At 39.9% G+C, this 15,052-nt stretch overlaps 1 protein-coding gene across 18 annotated transcripts in view; it reads left to right on the top strand.

Annotated features, from left to right (window-relative positions):
* Positions 1-737: 737 nt before the first annotated feature.
* The window catches only part of HYDIN (HYDIN axonemal central pair apparatus protein), a 443,907-nt gene continuing 429,592 nt past the window's right edge, over positions 738-15,052 (top strand). For 14 of the 18 annotated variants that reach the window (XR_007514557.1, XR_007514558.1, XR_007514559.1 and 11 more), the window contains exons 1-2: positions 740-805; positions 14,232-14,272. The gene's annotated coding sequence lies outside the window, so the exon portion shown is untranslated. Of the gene's footprint in view, positions 806-14,231; positions 14,273-15,052 lie in introns of all 18 variants that reach the window. The other 4 variants (XR_007514560.1, XM_049863606.1, XM_049863609.1 and 1 more) reach the window with 4 other exon arrangements.

Here is a 15,052-nt window from a genome sequence, read left to right on the forward strand (position 1 = left end):
CCAGCTTATTAATCTGTTTTCTCCCACAGCAGAAGGAAAGCTCTAAGAAAGCAGGGACTCTGTCTTGACAATTGCTATCTTTCAGTGCCTGGGAAAATGCCTTTATGACAAATGTCTGTCCATAATTAGTGATCAATAGATATTTATTAAATGAATGAATGAGTGAAGGCTGAAGAGTTGAAATCATCGGTAGCTGTCTCAAGCCATGGTTTAAATAAACCTACAGTCTAAATGAAGTCTGGGAAGAACTGTACTACATTTGTCTGCAGTCTCTGAGAAGGAAGATGGGGTTAATGCACGTAAATGGAAGTTATTTTATTGGACTGCCTTGGGCATCTGGCAACCTGGGTTCTGGTTATAGCTCCTTTGAGAATTTGCAGCTATAGGCCATTTTACTGGATAAATAAACTTCTGAGTATAACTTCAGGAGGTTCATGGACCACCTGAAGAGGTCAAAGGACCCAAGGCAAAAAAAATCTCCATAGAAATGGGGATTCCCCACAGCAACACGGAAGATAACGAGATAATGCTTGAAGCGCCTTTCAACAACTAGGACAGGTGCCTGGTGAAGAGCGGCACTGCGGAAGGAGGGTGTCCGAAAAATTCCTGGAAACCAAATTCTTTCCTACCGTTGCACAGCGGTTGGCAAGGACGCTTTCCTGGTCCAATCATCGCCCAGCTTGCTAGGCTGTGCTGCCCTTCGTGGTTGCTGTGGCAACGGAATGCAACAGTTCTGGGACCAAGCGGCTCTAGAAGTGTGCCGGCGGAGTGGAGCTGGGTAGGGAGCCCCTCGGCGGCGGCGTCTGTGAGTTGGAGGCGAGGTCGTGACGGGAACTGGGCGCGGAATTGACCCCGGGGCAAGGGGAATCGGGAGTGGACCGATGTAGGAGGTCCTCGCAATGATGGGGAGGGGGGCGGGCTTAAAGTTCGGGGGGCATGGGGTCTGGCTGGGGAGTCGTCTCACGTTTACGCCCTTTGTCTCGGGAGAGACTCTTAGGGGGCCCCCCAAGCTTTGCGGACCCCTGCCTTCCTCCGCCTCCCCTGGCCCCTTCTCCCCATCCGCTTTAAAGTAGCTGGACCTCTGATTTCCGTCCTTGGGATTCCAAGGCCTGAGGTAGCAAGGGGCAGGCATCGGCTTGAAGGACCGGAAGACCTGGGTGTTCGTCTTGGTTCTGACTTCTAATTAGTTAGCCCTAAGGCCTCGGGCAAATCATTTTACTTATTTCCTCACCAGGAAAATGAGGTGTCATGCCCCCTCAGTCTCCCCACTAACACCTCCACTCCCGCATCTTTCACATGACCAAATGTATGACAAATACATCCTCAGATGTACTTTGCCCATACAGTCTTATTTCATCCCCACAGCAGTCCTGTGAAGTGACTCCAATGATTGACCACTTTTATAGTTGAGCAATCTGGGCTCAGAAAATGCCCATGATCAGGGCTAGTAAGTGGCCGTTTGTAACTTTTAACCAACACCTGTTTTTATGCTGGTACACAATATCCTGTCCTCCATGCATGTCAACTGTTTACCTTGGGTTTGTTGTTCACTGTCTCTACTGGGGAACCCTGTGGCGCTGTGGTTAAGCATTTGGCTACTCAGCAAAAGGTCAGTAGTTTGAATCCTCCAGCATCTCCTTGGAAACCCTATGGGGCAGTTCTACTCTGTCCTATAGGGTCACTGTGAGTTGGAATCCACTCTACAGCAATGGGTTTTGGTCTCTGCTTGGTCTTTTTCATTTCAAAATATTTCAACAAGTAGTTATTTTATCAAGTGATTCCTTCCTGCTCTCCTTTCCTTTACCCCTTAAAGTAGTTGAGTCCTACCTCACACCTAGTACTAACCTAGGTGTTTTGCAGGCAGACAAAGAAAAGTAAGACAGGATCTGTGCTCTTGATGAGCTTATACACTGGAGTCACCTCTTACCCATGCTAGATTCAGAAGTCAGTACTTAAGGTCAAAGTTGAACACAATCAAAAATATCCCCAGAAAAAATCTCTTAAATCACCCATGAGCAATCCAGTTCAGAAACTGAACCATTGAAATGCTTTCATCCTGGCAATAATTAAGCAAATTTTTCTAACTTACTGACTTTTCCTATTTATCATCATAAGCTATTGTTGTTAGGTGCCATCGAGTCAGTTCCAACTCATAGTGACCCTATGTACAGCAGAATGAAACACTGCCTGGTGCTGCACCATGCTCACAATCGTTATGCATAACACCACTCATTGTTGCGGCCACTGTGTCAATCCATCTCATTGAGGGTCTTCCTCTTTTTCACTGACCCTCTGCTTTACCAAGCATGATGTCCTTCTCCAGGGACCGATCCCTCCTGACAACATGTCCAAAGTATATGAGATGTAGTCTCACCATCCTTGCTTCTAAGGAACATTCTGGTTGCACTTCTTCCAAGACAGATTTGTTTGTTTTTTGGCAGTCCATGGCATATTCAGTATTCTTCGCCAGCACCACAATTCAAAGGTATCAGTTCTTCTTAAGTCTTCTTTACTCATCATCCAGCTTTCACATGCATAGGAGGCGATTGAAAACACCATGGCTTGGGTCAGGTGCAACTTAGTCTTCAAGGTGACATCTTTGCTTTTCAACACTTTAAAGAGGTCTTTTACAGCAAATCTGTCTCTACAACGCACGTTTTGATTTCTTGACTGCTGCTTCCTTGGGTGTTGATTATGGATCCACGTAGAATGAAATCCTTGACAACTTCAGCCTTTCTCCCCTTTCTCATGATGTTGCTTATTGGTCCAGTTATGAGGATTTTTATTTTCTTTATGTTGAGGTGTAATCCATACTGAAGACTGTAGTCTTTGATCTTCATCAGTAAATGCTTCAAGTCCTCTTCACTTTCAGCAAACAAGGCTGTGTCATCTGCATAATGCGGGTTGTTAATGAGCCTTCCTCCAATTCTAATGCCCCGTTCTTCTTCACATACTCCAGCTTCTCAGATTATTTGCTCAGCATACAGATTAATTAGTACAATAATTTAGTACATTAAAAAAAAAAAAAAGCCCAAACCCATTGCCATCGAGTCAATTCCGACTCATAGCAACCTTGTAAAACAGAGTAGAACTGCCTCATATGGTTTCCAAGGAGCAGCTGGTGGATTCTAACTGCTGACCTTTTGGTTGGCAGCCAATCTCTTAACCAGTGTGTCACCAGGGCTCCAAGTTAGTACATAAAAGGATAAAATGGTCGGCTCTTCTCTGTTTTTGTTCCTCTAAATTTTGCCATTATGCTCACTTAGTACATTAATTTCTTCCTTGGGAATGTTGAGGAGGTGCTCACCATTTGTGTGGCCCTGCAAAAGAAATGTGGAACAAGGCTCTTTACTTCTTTGTCAGAAGTAGTTGGGTAAGTCCTTAGATGTTATTCATGCACACTTTTCATGGTTTCCCCAGTCTACATGGACTGACTATTCCAGCATTGATGTAACTGGCCGAGGCACCAGCATTTGCAGGACTATCATTTCATCCTCATTCTACCTGCCCACTGAGTTGGAACGACAATCACTGAAACTATTTATAATGTTATTTTTCAGTCTTTTGATTAAAAACTATATATATATATATATATATATATAAATTCCATCATCCTCATTAATGCAACTCTTTTGGAGCCTTATTGTAAAGTATGACAAACTGACAGACATGTGTGGGTGTAAAGATTGAATTTGCCCTAAGTGCTCATCAACACTTGACATTGTCATTTTTGATGATTAAGATTCTGTGTCGACTTGACTGGGCCATGATTCTCAGTGTTTATATCACTCCCATGATGGAATGTGCTGTGAGTAGCCAGTCAGTTGAAAGGGAGTTTCCTTGGGGATGTGGCCTGCATCCGAATATAAGAAGATGTTCTGGATTTTTTCCTTACTCTGGATCCTACGGCTGCCTCCTGTTCATCTGACCTCTGGGTCTTGGGACTTGAACTTTCAGCTTATCTGCCAATCTTCACAGCCTAAGAGTGGGAGCCCTGCTCTCTGACCTGCCAATCTCGGGTTCGCCAGCCCCTCTAGCTGCGTGAATCAAGAGAAGCCTTTTGGTCTTGCCTGCCAATCTTGAGATCCGTCAATCTTCACAGCCCATAAGCAAGAGCCCTGCTGTCCTCAACCTGCTGATCTTGAATTTGCCAGCCTCTGTGGGTACGTGAACTGAGAGAAGCCTCGATCCTGATCCACAAACTTGGGACGTTCCAATCTCTACAATGCATGAACCGTTTCCTCTGTGTAAATCTCTCTCTCTATATATATTTATATGCTTTGCTGGTTTTGCTTCTCTAGAGAACCCAGCCTAAGACATCAGTCTTTTAAAATTTTATCTTTCTGATGGGAAAATAATTGTTATTATTTTTTTTAATTTGCATTTCCCTGATTACTAGTGATGTAGAGAAGTTTATGTTTATTCGCCACTGGTAATTCCTATCCTGTGAATTGCCCGTTTTTTAATTCTTGTCATGTATGTATATTGATTTGTTGCTTTTTGTATTGGTTTGTTGAAGCACTGTATATACAGTGGATATTAATACTTTGTATGTTATCTTGAAATATAATTGAAATTAAGATTTCATCCCAGTAGCTCCAGCTATTTTTAAAGTCAGCTTTATTGACATACATTTTATATACAGTAAAATTCTGCTCTTTTAAGTGTATAGTTGATTTTTGAAAAATATGTACATCCATGTAACCACGACCAATATTCTATAATACTCTATAGAATATTTTTGTTAGCTAAAAAAGTTTCCTTTTCCCTGGCTGTAGCCAATCCTCTTCCACTACCTCAAGCCCTGGCAACCGGTGATTTGATTTCTGTCTCTATAGTTTTATTTTTTCCAGAATATCATGTAAATGGAATTATAAACTATGTGGCTGTTTTTGTCTGGCTTGTTTTGTTTAGCATATTGCTTTTGGGATTTATCCATGTGGGTGCATGGAGAGTTTGTTCCTATTTATTGCTGAGTAAGTGCTTGGCTAGTAACTGGAAGGTTGTTGATATGAACCCATCCAATGGCTCCACAGGAGAAAGGCCTGGTGATCTGCTTCCGTGAAGACTACAGCCAAGAAAACCCTGTGGAGCAATTCTACTCTGACACATGGGGTCGCTGTGAGTTGGAATTGACTCGAGGGCACGCAACAACAACAAATATTCAATTGAATAGATTTACCACAACTATGCAAAAAAAAAAAAATTTGTTTTTTTTTTATGCAAAGGCATTCGACTGTGTGTATCACAACACATTATGGATAACATTGTGAAGAATGGGAATTCCAGAACACTTAATTGTGCTCATGCAGAACCTGTACATAGACCAAGAGATAGTCATTCAAACAGAATAAGGGGATACTGCTGTGGTTAAAGTCAGAAAGTTATGCATCAGGGTTGTATGCTTTCACCATATTTCTTCAATCTGTGTGCTGAACAAATAATCTGAGAAGCTGGGCTGTATGAAGAACTCAGCATCAGGACTGCAGGAAGGCTCGTGTACAACCATCTTTGCTTCCAAAGAGCACTCTGGCTGTACTTTCTCCAAGACAAACCATGGACTGCCAGAAGAACGAACATGTTATCAGGAGGGACTAGTCCTTGGAGAAAGGACATCATGCTCGGTAAAGTAGAGGGTCAGTGAAAAAGAGGAAGACCCTCTACAAGATTGATTAACACAGTGGCTGCAACACTGGGCTCAAACATAGAAACAATTATGAGGATGGTGCAGGACTGGGCAGTGTTTCATTCTGTTGTACATAGGGTTGCTATGAGTCGGAATCCACTTGACAGCATCTACCAACAACAAGCACAAATTTGTTTATCCATTGACCAGCTGATGGACATTTTGGTTGCTTCCTGTTTTGAGTAACTATGAATAAAGCTACTATAAACAGTCACATATAGGGTTTTATGTGGACATGTGTTATCACTTCTCTTGGGTAGATTCCTTGGAGTGGGATTGTTACCTTATGTAAGTGTATTTTAATTTTGTATAAGAAACTGGCAAGGTTTTCCAAAGTGACTGCACCATTTTGCTTTACTACCAATACAGTATAAGAATTTCACTTGCCCTGCATCCTTTCCAGCAGGTGACAGTTTTGAATTTTAACCATTCCTTAGGTGTGTGGTGGTGTCTCATTCTCATTTTACTTTGCATTTCCCTGATTACTGATGATTTTGAACCTCTTTTTCTGTGCTAATTTGTGCTCTGTATCTCTTCTTTGATGAAGTTCCTAATCAGATCTTTTCCCCGTATCTTATTTGGTTGTCTATTAACTTTTAAGAAGTTTCATTGTTCTTTTTTTTAATATACTCTGGACACAAGTCCTTCATCAGATGTTTGATTTACTCATATTTTCTACCAGTCTGCAGCTTGTTTTTTCATTTTCTTTATGCTGTCTTTTGAAGCTAGAACGTTTAAAAATTTTGATGAAGTTCAATCTATCATTTCTTTCTTTTTTAATGGATTGTGTTTTAATGTGATGTCTAAAACTCTGCATAACCATAGGCAATGCAGATTTTCCCTTGTATTTTCTTCTAGAAGCTTAAGTATTATATTTAGGTCTATGATAAATTTTGAATTAATTTTTGTATATAGCGTCAGGCAAGAGTCCAGGGCTTGGCAGCCACAACTAGAGCTCAGGGTATCCTGGGTTAGCAAATGATCTCGGAGCAAAAGCAGTTTCAGTGCTCCACTAGCCTCTCTTGGTTCCTGTTTTCAGTTGGGTGATTCCTCACTGTCTTGTAAGCTTGCTGATGCTTTTAAGAAGATTTAAAAAAGATTTTTTTTTTTTTAAACTGGAATTGTTAGTTGTTTTCAGCCAGAGGGTTGGTTCAAATAAAGTGTTGTTGTTAGTTGCTGTCAAGTTGATTCTGACTCATGGTGACCCCGTGTATGCAAAGTAGAAATGTGTTCCATTGGGTTTTCAAGGCTGTGACCTTTCAGAACCAGATCGCCTGGACTGTCTTTCTTTCTTTCTTTTTTCACTGTTGAAATACAGAACTTTATTTAGAAACTGTTTAAAGTAGGAAAAAAACCCTGTCAAGAAAGACCAAGTGGCAAATGGGTTCCGAATAAACTGGAATTTTAGGGTAACAAAAGCCTAAAATCGCCAGGCCTGTGTTTTAAGGCGCCTTCGAGTGGGTTCAAATCACCAGGCTTTCAGCTAGTAGTCGAACGCTTAACTGTTTGTGCCACCCAGGGACTACTCTAAATAAACTCACCTGTGAAACCCTGGTGGCATAGTGGTTAAGTGCTACAGCTGCTAACAAAAAGGTCGGCAGTTTGAATCTACCAGGCGCTCCTTGGAAACTCTACGGGGCGGTTCTATTCTGTCTATAGGGTCGGTGTGAGTCGGAATCGACTCAACGGCAGTGGGTTTTTGGTTTCGGTCATATATTAGGAAACAATGTATTACTTTTTTAATCTTAATTTTTAGCATTATAGTGATACATACTCCTTGTAAAAATTCAAATACTTTAGAAGTGCAAAAAATGAAAGACTCCTTGTTATTCTTCTCTCTCCCAACCTCATTTCCTAGAGGTAACCACTCTATAATTTGAACATTGCTTAGGATAAATCTTATCATGAAGTTTGGATCATTGATTGTATACATTTGTGACAAGGATAGAAAAATGGTTTATTAAATGCAAACTGAAGAATATATACGTTCAGACTCCTGTCCTGTTGCCATCAAGTCAATTCTGACTCACGGCGACCCCACGTGTTACAGAGCAGAACTGCTTCTGAGGGTTTTCTTGGGTATAATCTTTACTAAAGCAGATCGTCAGGCCTTTCTTCTGGGACACTGCTGAGTGGGTTTGAACTGCCAACCTTTAGGTAAGCAGCTGAGCACAAACTGTTTGCACCACCCAGGGACCTTACATTTAGACTAGGGGCTTGAATATGTATTTTCATGTAAATGGGGGTAATAATTTTATTCTGTATTACATTCAGAGATGTGAAAATAAATGGATGTCTAAAAAGCTCTTCAGAAAATGGTACTTGTAATGTGTGATTTTATTTTGTGTTTTGTATGTAAGGCACATTTAGAATTTTTCTGGGAAGGCATGATTGTACCTCCGACTTACGTGTTAAAACTATTCATATAAGCACAACGTGGAAGAAAGTTATTATCTGTTATTAATTAGTGGTATAGTTTCAAAGGCTTCAAGAATAGTTTTGAGAATTTTTCTCCACTTGAGCAGCAAAAAAATTTAGAATATGAAAACTCATCAAATTTGACAGAAGCTCATACAGCCTATTGTTATTACAATTATAGTTTAATTGGTACATATTTGGGATCTGTGTAAGATAGGGATTCTTGACCTGGAGTGTATAGACTTTCAAATTTTATGTTCATGTTCACCTTTTTGGGGGACATTGTTCATAACCTTCATCAGATTCTCAGTGGGACTTGGACTACAGATGTTAAAGGCGGCTGGTTTAGAATGAGCACATTTCAGAATGCAGTGGACTGCAATAAACTCAATCCCAGTTGCCATGATTTAAAGTAAAAAGCAGCCTTTTCCTGAGGGCAGACCCTTCCTCCCAAATGATTTCTTCCTAGAGATATTTTCTCAGTGTTAAGCCGTTAGCATTTGGCTACTTTCGTACAAAATGTCTTGTGAGAATGGGGGCTTGAAATAAGGCAAAAATAATTGTACGGCCATGGATGGAAGGATTTCTGGCCGGGCTGAGAAGGATAAGTGAACAACTGACGTATCGCGAAATGTTTCTAATGCAGTTTAATTTGAAAAACTGTGCCGTCTTCCCATTTCTTTGAGGATTTAATTTCATTCTCTGATTTTTTATTTTTAAGGGTCGTATTTATCCCCCGTGGTGGTAGGGAAGGAGAATGGGCTTTAATCTAATGCTCTGTGCTTGATTACAGGGCTTGTCAGAAAGTATATTATATCATTAACGTGGTAATCTTCATGTTAAAAATGCATACCAAAAAGTCAACTTGCTTGATGCTAAAGAAAAATTCGTGTGAAATGGGTAAGAAAGAAATCACTTGTAGTTTCGCTGGCAGTTCATAAATCCTCTGTGTTTTTAAATGGAATTCGCTCGCTTTAATAGGCTGTCTGCAATGTCCCGAATGTAAGGTTGCCCTAGTAACATTATGGTCTGACTGCATCTGTGTCTGTTTTTATTTCTTTAAACTAATGTTGTGAGTCCAAGTCAAATAACTTTGCCTAATTCTATGTTCTGTGCAACTATGTTGTTTTTATTATAAACAAACCACCCAAGTTTGCAGCAGTAGCTTTGAAAAATCCCTAATTAAAATAAATTTCAAGGTTAAGCTATTTTTATTCATGCCTGAAAACAATTACCAATACTCGTGGCTTTTAAAATAATAACAGTGTGGTAAGTATATTTCAAAACTAGGAAGGCACAAATTTATGTTTACGAAAGCCAAAAAAATTAGTCGTGCAATACTTTGGAATGTCCCTGGTAATTAATTATAGGTGATGTGTATTATATGAAACCCCAAAGATTTGGGTGGGAAGTAGGAAAAAAAAAGGGGCCTTAGATGTTTCATATTTGATATAATCCCTGCCACTCTCAGAGGGAATTAAGTTTTAATAAAAAGAAATAACAGGAAGGATGTAATCTGAGGATACTAATTAATAACCCTAGCTCTACCAGAACGATTTTCTGTTATAAATGGTAAGCTGTCAGTTGCTAAACCGTGAAATATCGCAGAGGGAAAAGGCAGCCCACTCTTTCACAATATGGGTTATTGTGTTAAAACTGTGAGGGATAGGGAAATTTTGTGCTTGTTAATCATTTGTGTTTTTATATCGCTATTGGTAATTACAATTAAACAGATGGTTCCTAAAAAGATAGTGTGTTCTTAGCAATTAAAACTACGGCAAGCAGCTTTTTCTCCTCCCCAACATACAATTAAGCTGAATAGAATCACATAGCTCCGTGGATTCTTCAGGGGAAAGTTCTGTGTAGATCCAAGTAGATTAGCATTCTGTTTCCCAGCCCTATCAATTTTTTTTTTTTTTTTTTATCACCTTGACCCCTGCCAGACTGGGAGCTTTGCAGCTGCAGAGTACTTCCAACCGTGGCTTTTCTGAAGCAGTTACCCCTTCTCTGCTTTCTCTCCAAATCTTATTCTTGCCATACAGGAGTTAATAGAATGCCTTCTGAAGTCAGATCTCAGGAACAACCTCCAACAACCATGGGCTGTGTTGTATCTAGTATAATGTAAACAATTGCTGTTGAGTTGGTTCCTACTCATAGTGACCCTATGCAACAAAGTAGAACTGCCCCATAGGGTTTCCAAGGCTATAACTCTTTATGAAAGTAGACTGCCACATCTTTCTCCTGTGGAGCAGCTGGTGGGTTTGAACTGCCAACCTTTTGGTTAGCAGCTAAGCGCTTAACCATTGCTCCACCAGGGCTCCTTGATCCTTATATCTAGTAAATAGCTTCCTAAATTCAGGGGGCCCAGCCACCATAAGAAATTGCTTAAGCATACAGGAAAATTAGTCTTATTCTTTTTTTCTTACTCGGAAATACTAGTGTTGGCATGCTTGCTTGTGAAAAACACAAATTCTTTGATTTCATCTTAGAGTTTTAATCTAAAGAACATGAAATTTACTTCTAGGGCAACCAAATTCTCACTTTAATTAGTTTGATTCTTATTACAGCAAGTTAACTTTAGGGGATTTTTTCAACAAGGATTCAGTACCCCAAGAAATATTTCACCATTGAAATATGGCTTTGTGGGTAGTGGTCCCTGTCTTGAACCAGATTGCAGCAGTGTTAATGGCTGTCCCCAAAAGAAGTGGAGTTTGAGCCTGTGATGGTATGTTCACAGATGAAAGCTTGGAAATAAGTGTTTTGTTTGCAGGGGCATAAATAGGCCCAAGTACACTTTCAGTGATTTTAGGTGCAGGCTTTTGTGCCCGTGAGTAAGCAGTTATTTGCTGGTGCAATTAACCATCTGCACCTTATTATGAGGGAGCAGCTGGCTAATTATGCTCAGAGCCATAGGGCAGGTTAAAGTTCTCATCTGCATGAGAACTGTGTTTACACAAAGGACACTGACCTTTAAAAATTAGTCCTTAAATTTAACCAGTTCAGCTTGAGGTCACCAATCGTGGATTTTTATTTATTTATTTCTTTGGTCCAAAAGAGAAATTTATCTATGGGTAATAATATTTTTATTTGGGTAAAGTAATTAATACAGAACAGTAGGACAGACTTCTAGCTTAGTTTAAATTATTTTGGTTCCTCATTTTGGAAAAGTGTTACATCAGTATGGATATACATGTATTCATGAACTTGTCTGCATGACATCTTGGAGCATGACTGAGACTTAAAATGGGCTGAATTTGTGTATTAACCACTTCAGTATAGATCATTTTCAGCAATGTAGTTGTACATTATTCTTCTGTGAATAGACTATTTGAAATATGACAGAACACTGGGGAGGATTTTATATATATATATATATAACTAAAACCAAAACCATTGCCACTGAGTCAATTTTGACTCATAGCAACCCTATAGGACAGAGTAGAACTGTCCCACAGGGTTTCCAAGGAGTGGTTGGTGGATTCAAACTGCCAAGCTTTAAGTTAGAGAGAGAGAGAGAAAAATTTATCTCCAGAAAATGGCTCACATGGTTGTAGAGGCTGGTAAGTCCCAAGTTCGTTTGTCGGGTGTCAGGCTAGAGGCTTCTCCCGACTCATGTAGCTGCAGGGGCTGATGAACCTAAGATCAGCAAATCATACTGCAGGCCACTGGCTCACAGCGTGGAGGCTGACAAATCCAAGATCAGGACATAAGACAGTAGGCCACTGGCTAACAGGCTATGGAGGCTGAGGAATCCCAAGATTGGCAGGCAATATGGCAGGCCACTGGCTCAAGTCAGGACTGGAGGTCAGATGATGACAAGCTGGGTGAAGGATCCAGAGCAGCAAGTGAGCTTCTCCAGAATATCCGTATACATATTAGACACAGGCCACACCCTGAGGAAATGTCCTTTAAAACTGATTGCCTGATCACATCAGATCATGTTATGGAAGTGATTACATTATGCTACTTATAGGGTATCACAAACTGGAGGATAATTACATCAGATCACAAAATGGAGGATAAATACTTAATACTGAGAATCGTGGCCTAGCCAAGTTGACACATAGCATTAACCATTGCAGTGGGTTTGAACCACCAACGTTTAGGTTAGCAGTCAAGCACAAATTGTTTGTACCACCTATGGACTTTATGTACCATTTAACAAATAATTATAGAGAACAGAGGTATAACCACCTGCCTCCCCAGGCTGAGATTAGAACATAGGTACCTCAGAAGTGTTCTTGATTACAGCCTTCTCCTATTCAACCTCAGAGGTAATCACGTTTCTGGCTTTTATGATAATCTTTCTTGGCTTGTAATATAGTTTTACCATTTTATATATATTTCTAAAAAATATAATTTATCCTATGTTTGAACCTTGTTTAAGTTGAATCACATTGTATGTATTCATGTCTTGCTTTTTGTTGGTCTGACTGTAGAACATTTTCATTGATTTATGATATTCCATTATCCATGATGATTATCCATGATGAAAACATGGGCTACTTCTCATATTTCAATAGTATGACTAATGTCACTATGAACAGTTTTGTTCATGAACAGTATCTGTAATACATATATGCATGCATTTCTCTGGAGTATATACTGGAGTAGTATTGTTGAATCATAAAAAAAAAAAAAATTTTTTTTTTTTTTTTTAGAATATACATAATTTCAAGTTTACTAGATAATGCAAAATTGTTTTCTAAAGTAGTTGTACCAAGTTATAGTACCACCAAAAGTGTATGAGATTTCCCATCTCAACACATACTAGGCAATATTCAGTATTTTCAGACCCAGCTTTTGCTTATCTGTATATGTGTAGTGGATATCATTGTGATTTTAATTGCATTTCACTGATTTTTGATAAGGTTGAACATGTTACACATATTTATTGGCTATTTGGATATTTGCTTCTAAAGTGCCAGTTCAAGTCTTTTGGTTGTTTTTTTATATTGGGTTATCTTTTTTTCATATTGCTTTGTAGGGGTTCTTTAAATATTCTGGGTGCTAGAGTTTTGTTGGTTATGTGTTGCAGTACCATTTCCCATTCTGAGCCTTGCCTTTTCACTCTTTTCTATGGTATCTTTTTTTTTATTAACTTTTATTGAGCTTCAAGTGAACGTTTACAAATCAAGTCAGACTGTCACATCTAAGTTTATATACATCTTACTCCGTACTCCCACTTGCTCTCCCCCTAATGAGTCAGCCCTTCCAGTCTCTCCTTTCGTGACAATTTTGCCAGCTTCCAACTTTCTCTATCCTCCCATCCCCCCTCCAGACAGGAGATGCCAACACAGTCTCAAGTGTCCACCTGATATAATTAGCTCACTCTTTATCAGCATCTTTCTCCTACCCGCTGTCCAGTCCCTTTCATGTCTGATGGGTTGTCTTCGGGGATGGTTCCTGTCCTGGGCCAACAGAAGGTTTGGGGACCATGACCGCCGGGATTCCTCTAGTCTCAGTCAGACCATTAAGTATGGTCTTTTTGTGAGAATTTGGGGTCTGCATCCCACTTATCTCCTGCTCCCTCAGGGGTTCTCTGTTGTGCTCCCTGTCAGGGCAGTCATCGATTGTGGCCGGGCACCAACTAGTTCTTCTGGTCTCAGGATGATGTAGGTCTCTGGTTCATGTGGCCCTTTCTGTCTCTTGGGCTCTTAGTTGTCGTGTGACCTTGGTGTTCTTCATTCTCCTTTGCTCCAGGTGGGTTGAGACCAATTGATGCATCTTAGATGGCCGCTTGTTAGCATTTAAGACCCCAGACACCACATTTCAAAGTGGGATGCAGAATGTTTTCATAATAGAATTATTTTGCCAATTGACTTAGAAGTCCCCTTAAACCATGGTCCCCAAACCCCGCCCTTGCTCCGCTGACCTTTGAAGCATTCATTTTATCCCGGAAACTTCTTTGCTTTTGGTCCAGTCTATGGTATCTTTTGATAAAACTTAGTTTTAACCTTATGTAATGTTAATTCCTGATTTTAATGTAGTCAGAGCTCTCTTTTTTTTTTTTTTTGGCAGTTTGTGTTTCTTGTGTTTGTTTAAGAAACCCTTGTGTATCCTCCCTTTAATGAAAATATTCTATATCATTTCCTAAAAGCTTTATTATTTTGCCTTTTACATCTAGGTTTGAATTCTACCTGGAATTCTACCTCTGTATGACGTAAGGTAGGAATTGAGTTCCTTTTTTTTTTTTTCCTTATATGGATATCTACTTGTCCCAGCAACATTTATTGAAAAGTCCGTCATTTTCTTACTGTTCTGCAGTTTCACCTCAGTCATAAAGCAAGTATCCATATATCCGTTGGTCTCCTTCAGCTCCTTTGGTCATTTGTCCGTACTATGCCAACACCACACACTCACACACACACACAATTTTAATTATGGAATTTGGATTTACAAAAATTGGGAGAAAATGATAATAAAGTTCCATATACACGTCCCCCATCTTCAACAATGCCATTCTGATTATATCAATTCTCACTCTCTCCCTCTACCCCTTTTGAACTTTTACCTGGACCTTTTATAGTAAGCTCCAGATAGCCTATCTTTTTTATAGGTAAGGATTTTTAAATAATTAAAATTTCATTAGTGTTGTTACCTTGCTAGGTGCTGTTGAGTCGGTTCCAACTCATAGCGACCCTATGCACAACAGAACAAAATACTGCCTGGCCCTGTGCCGTCCTCACAGTCATGGCTATGTTTGAGCCCATTGTTGCAGCCACTGTGTCAGTCCGTCTTATTAAGCGTCTCCCTGTTTTTTGCTGACCCTCTATTTTACCAAGCATGATGCCCTACTCCAGGAACTGGGCCCTCCTGATAACATGTCCCAAGTACATGAGACAAAGCCTCACCATCCTTGTTTCTAAGGAACATTATGTCTGTACTTCTTCTAAGACAGATGTGTTCATTCTTCTGACATTTCATGGTATATTCAATGTTCTTTGC

This window comes from Elephas maximus, chromosome 21, assembly GCF_024166365.1.
Source record: "Elephas maximus indicus isolate mEleMax1 chromosome 21, mEleMax1 primary haplotype, whole genome shotgun sequence".
Taxonomy (NCBI): domain Eukaryota; kingdom Metazoa; phylum Chordata; class Mammalia; order Proboscidea; family Elephantidae; genus Elephas; species Elephas maximus.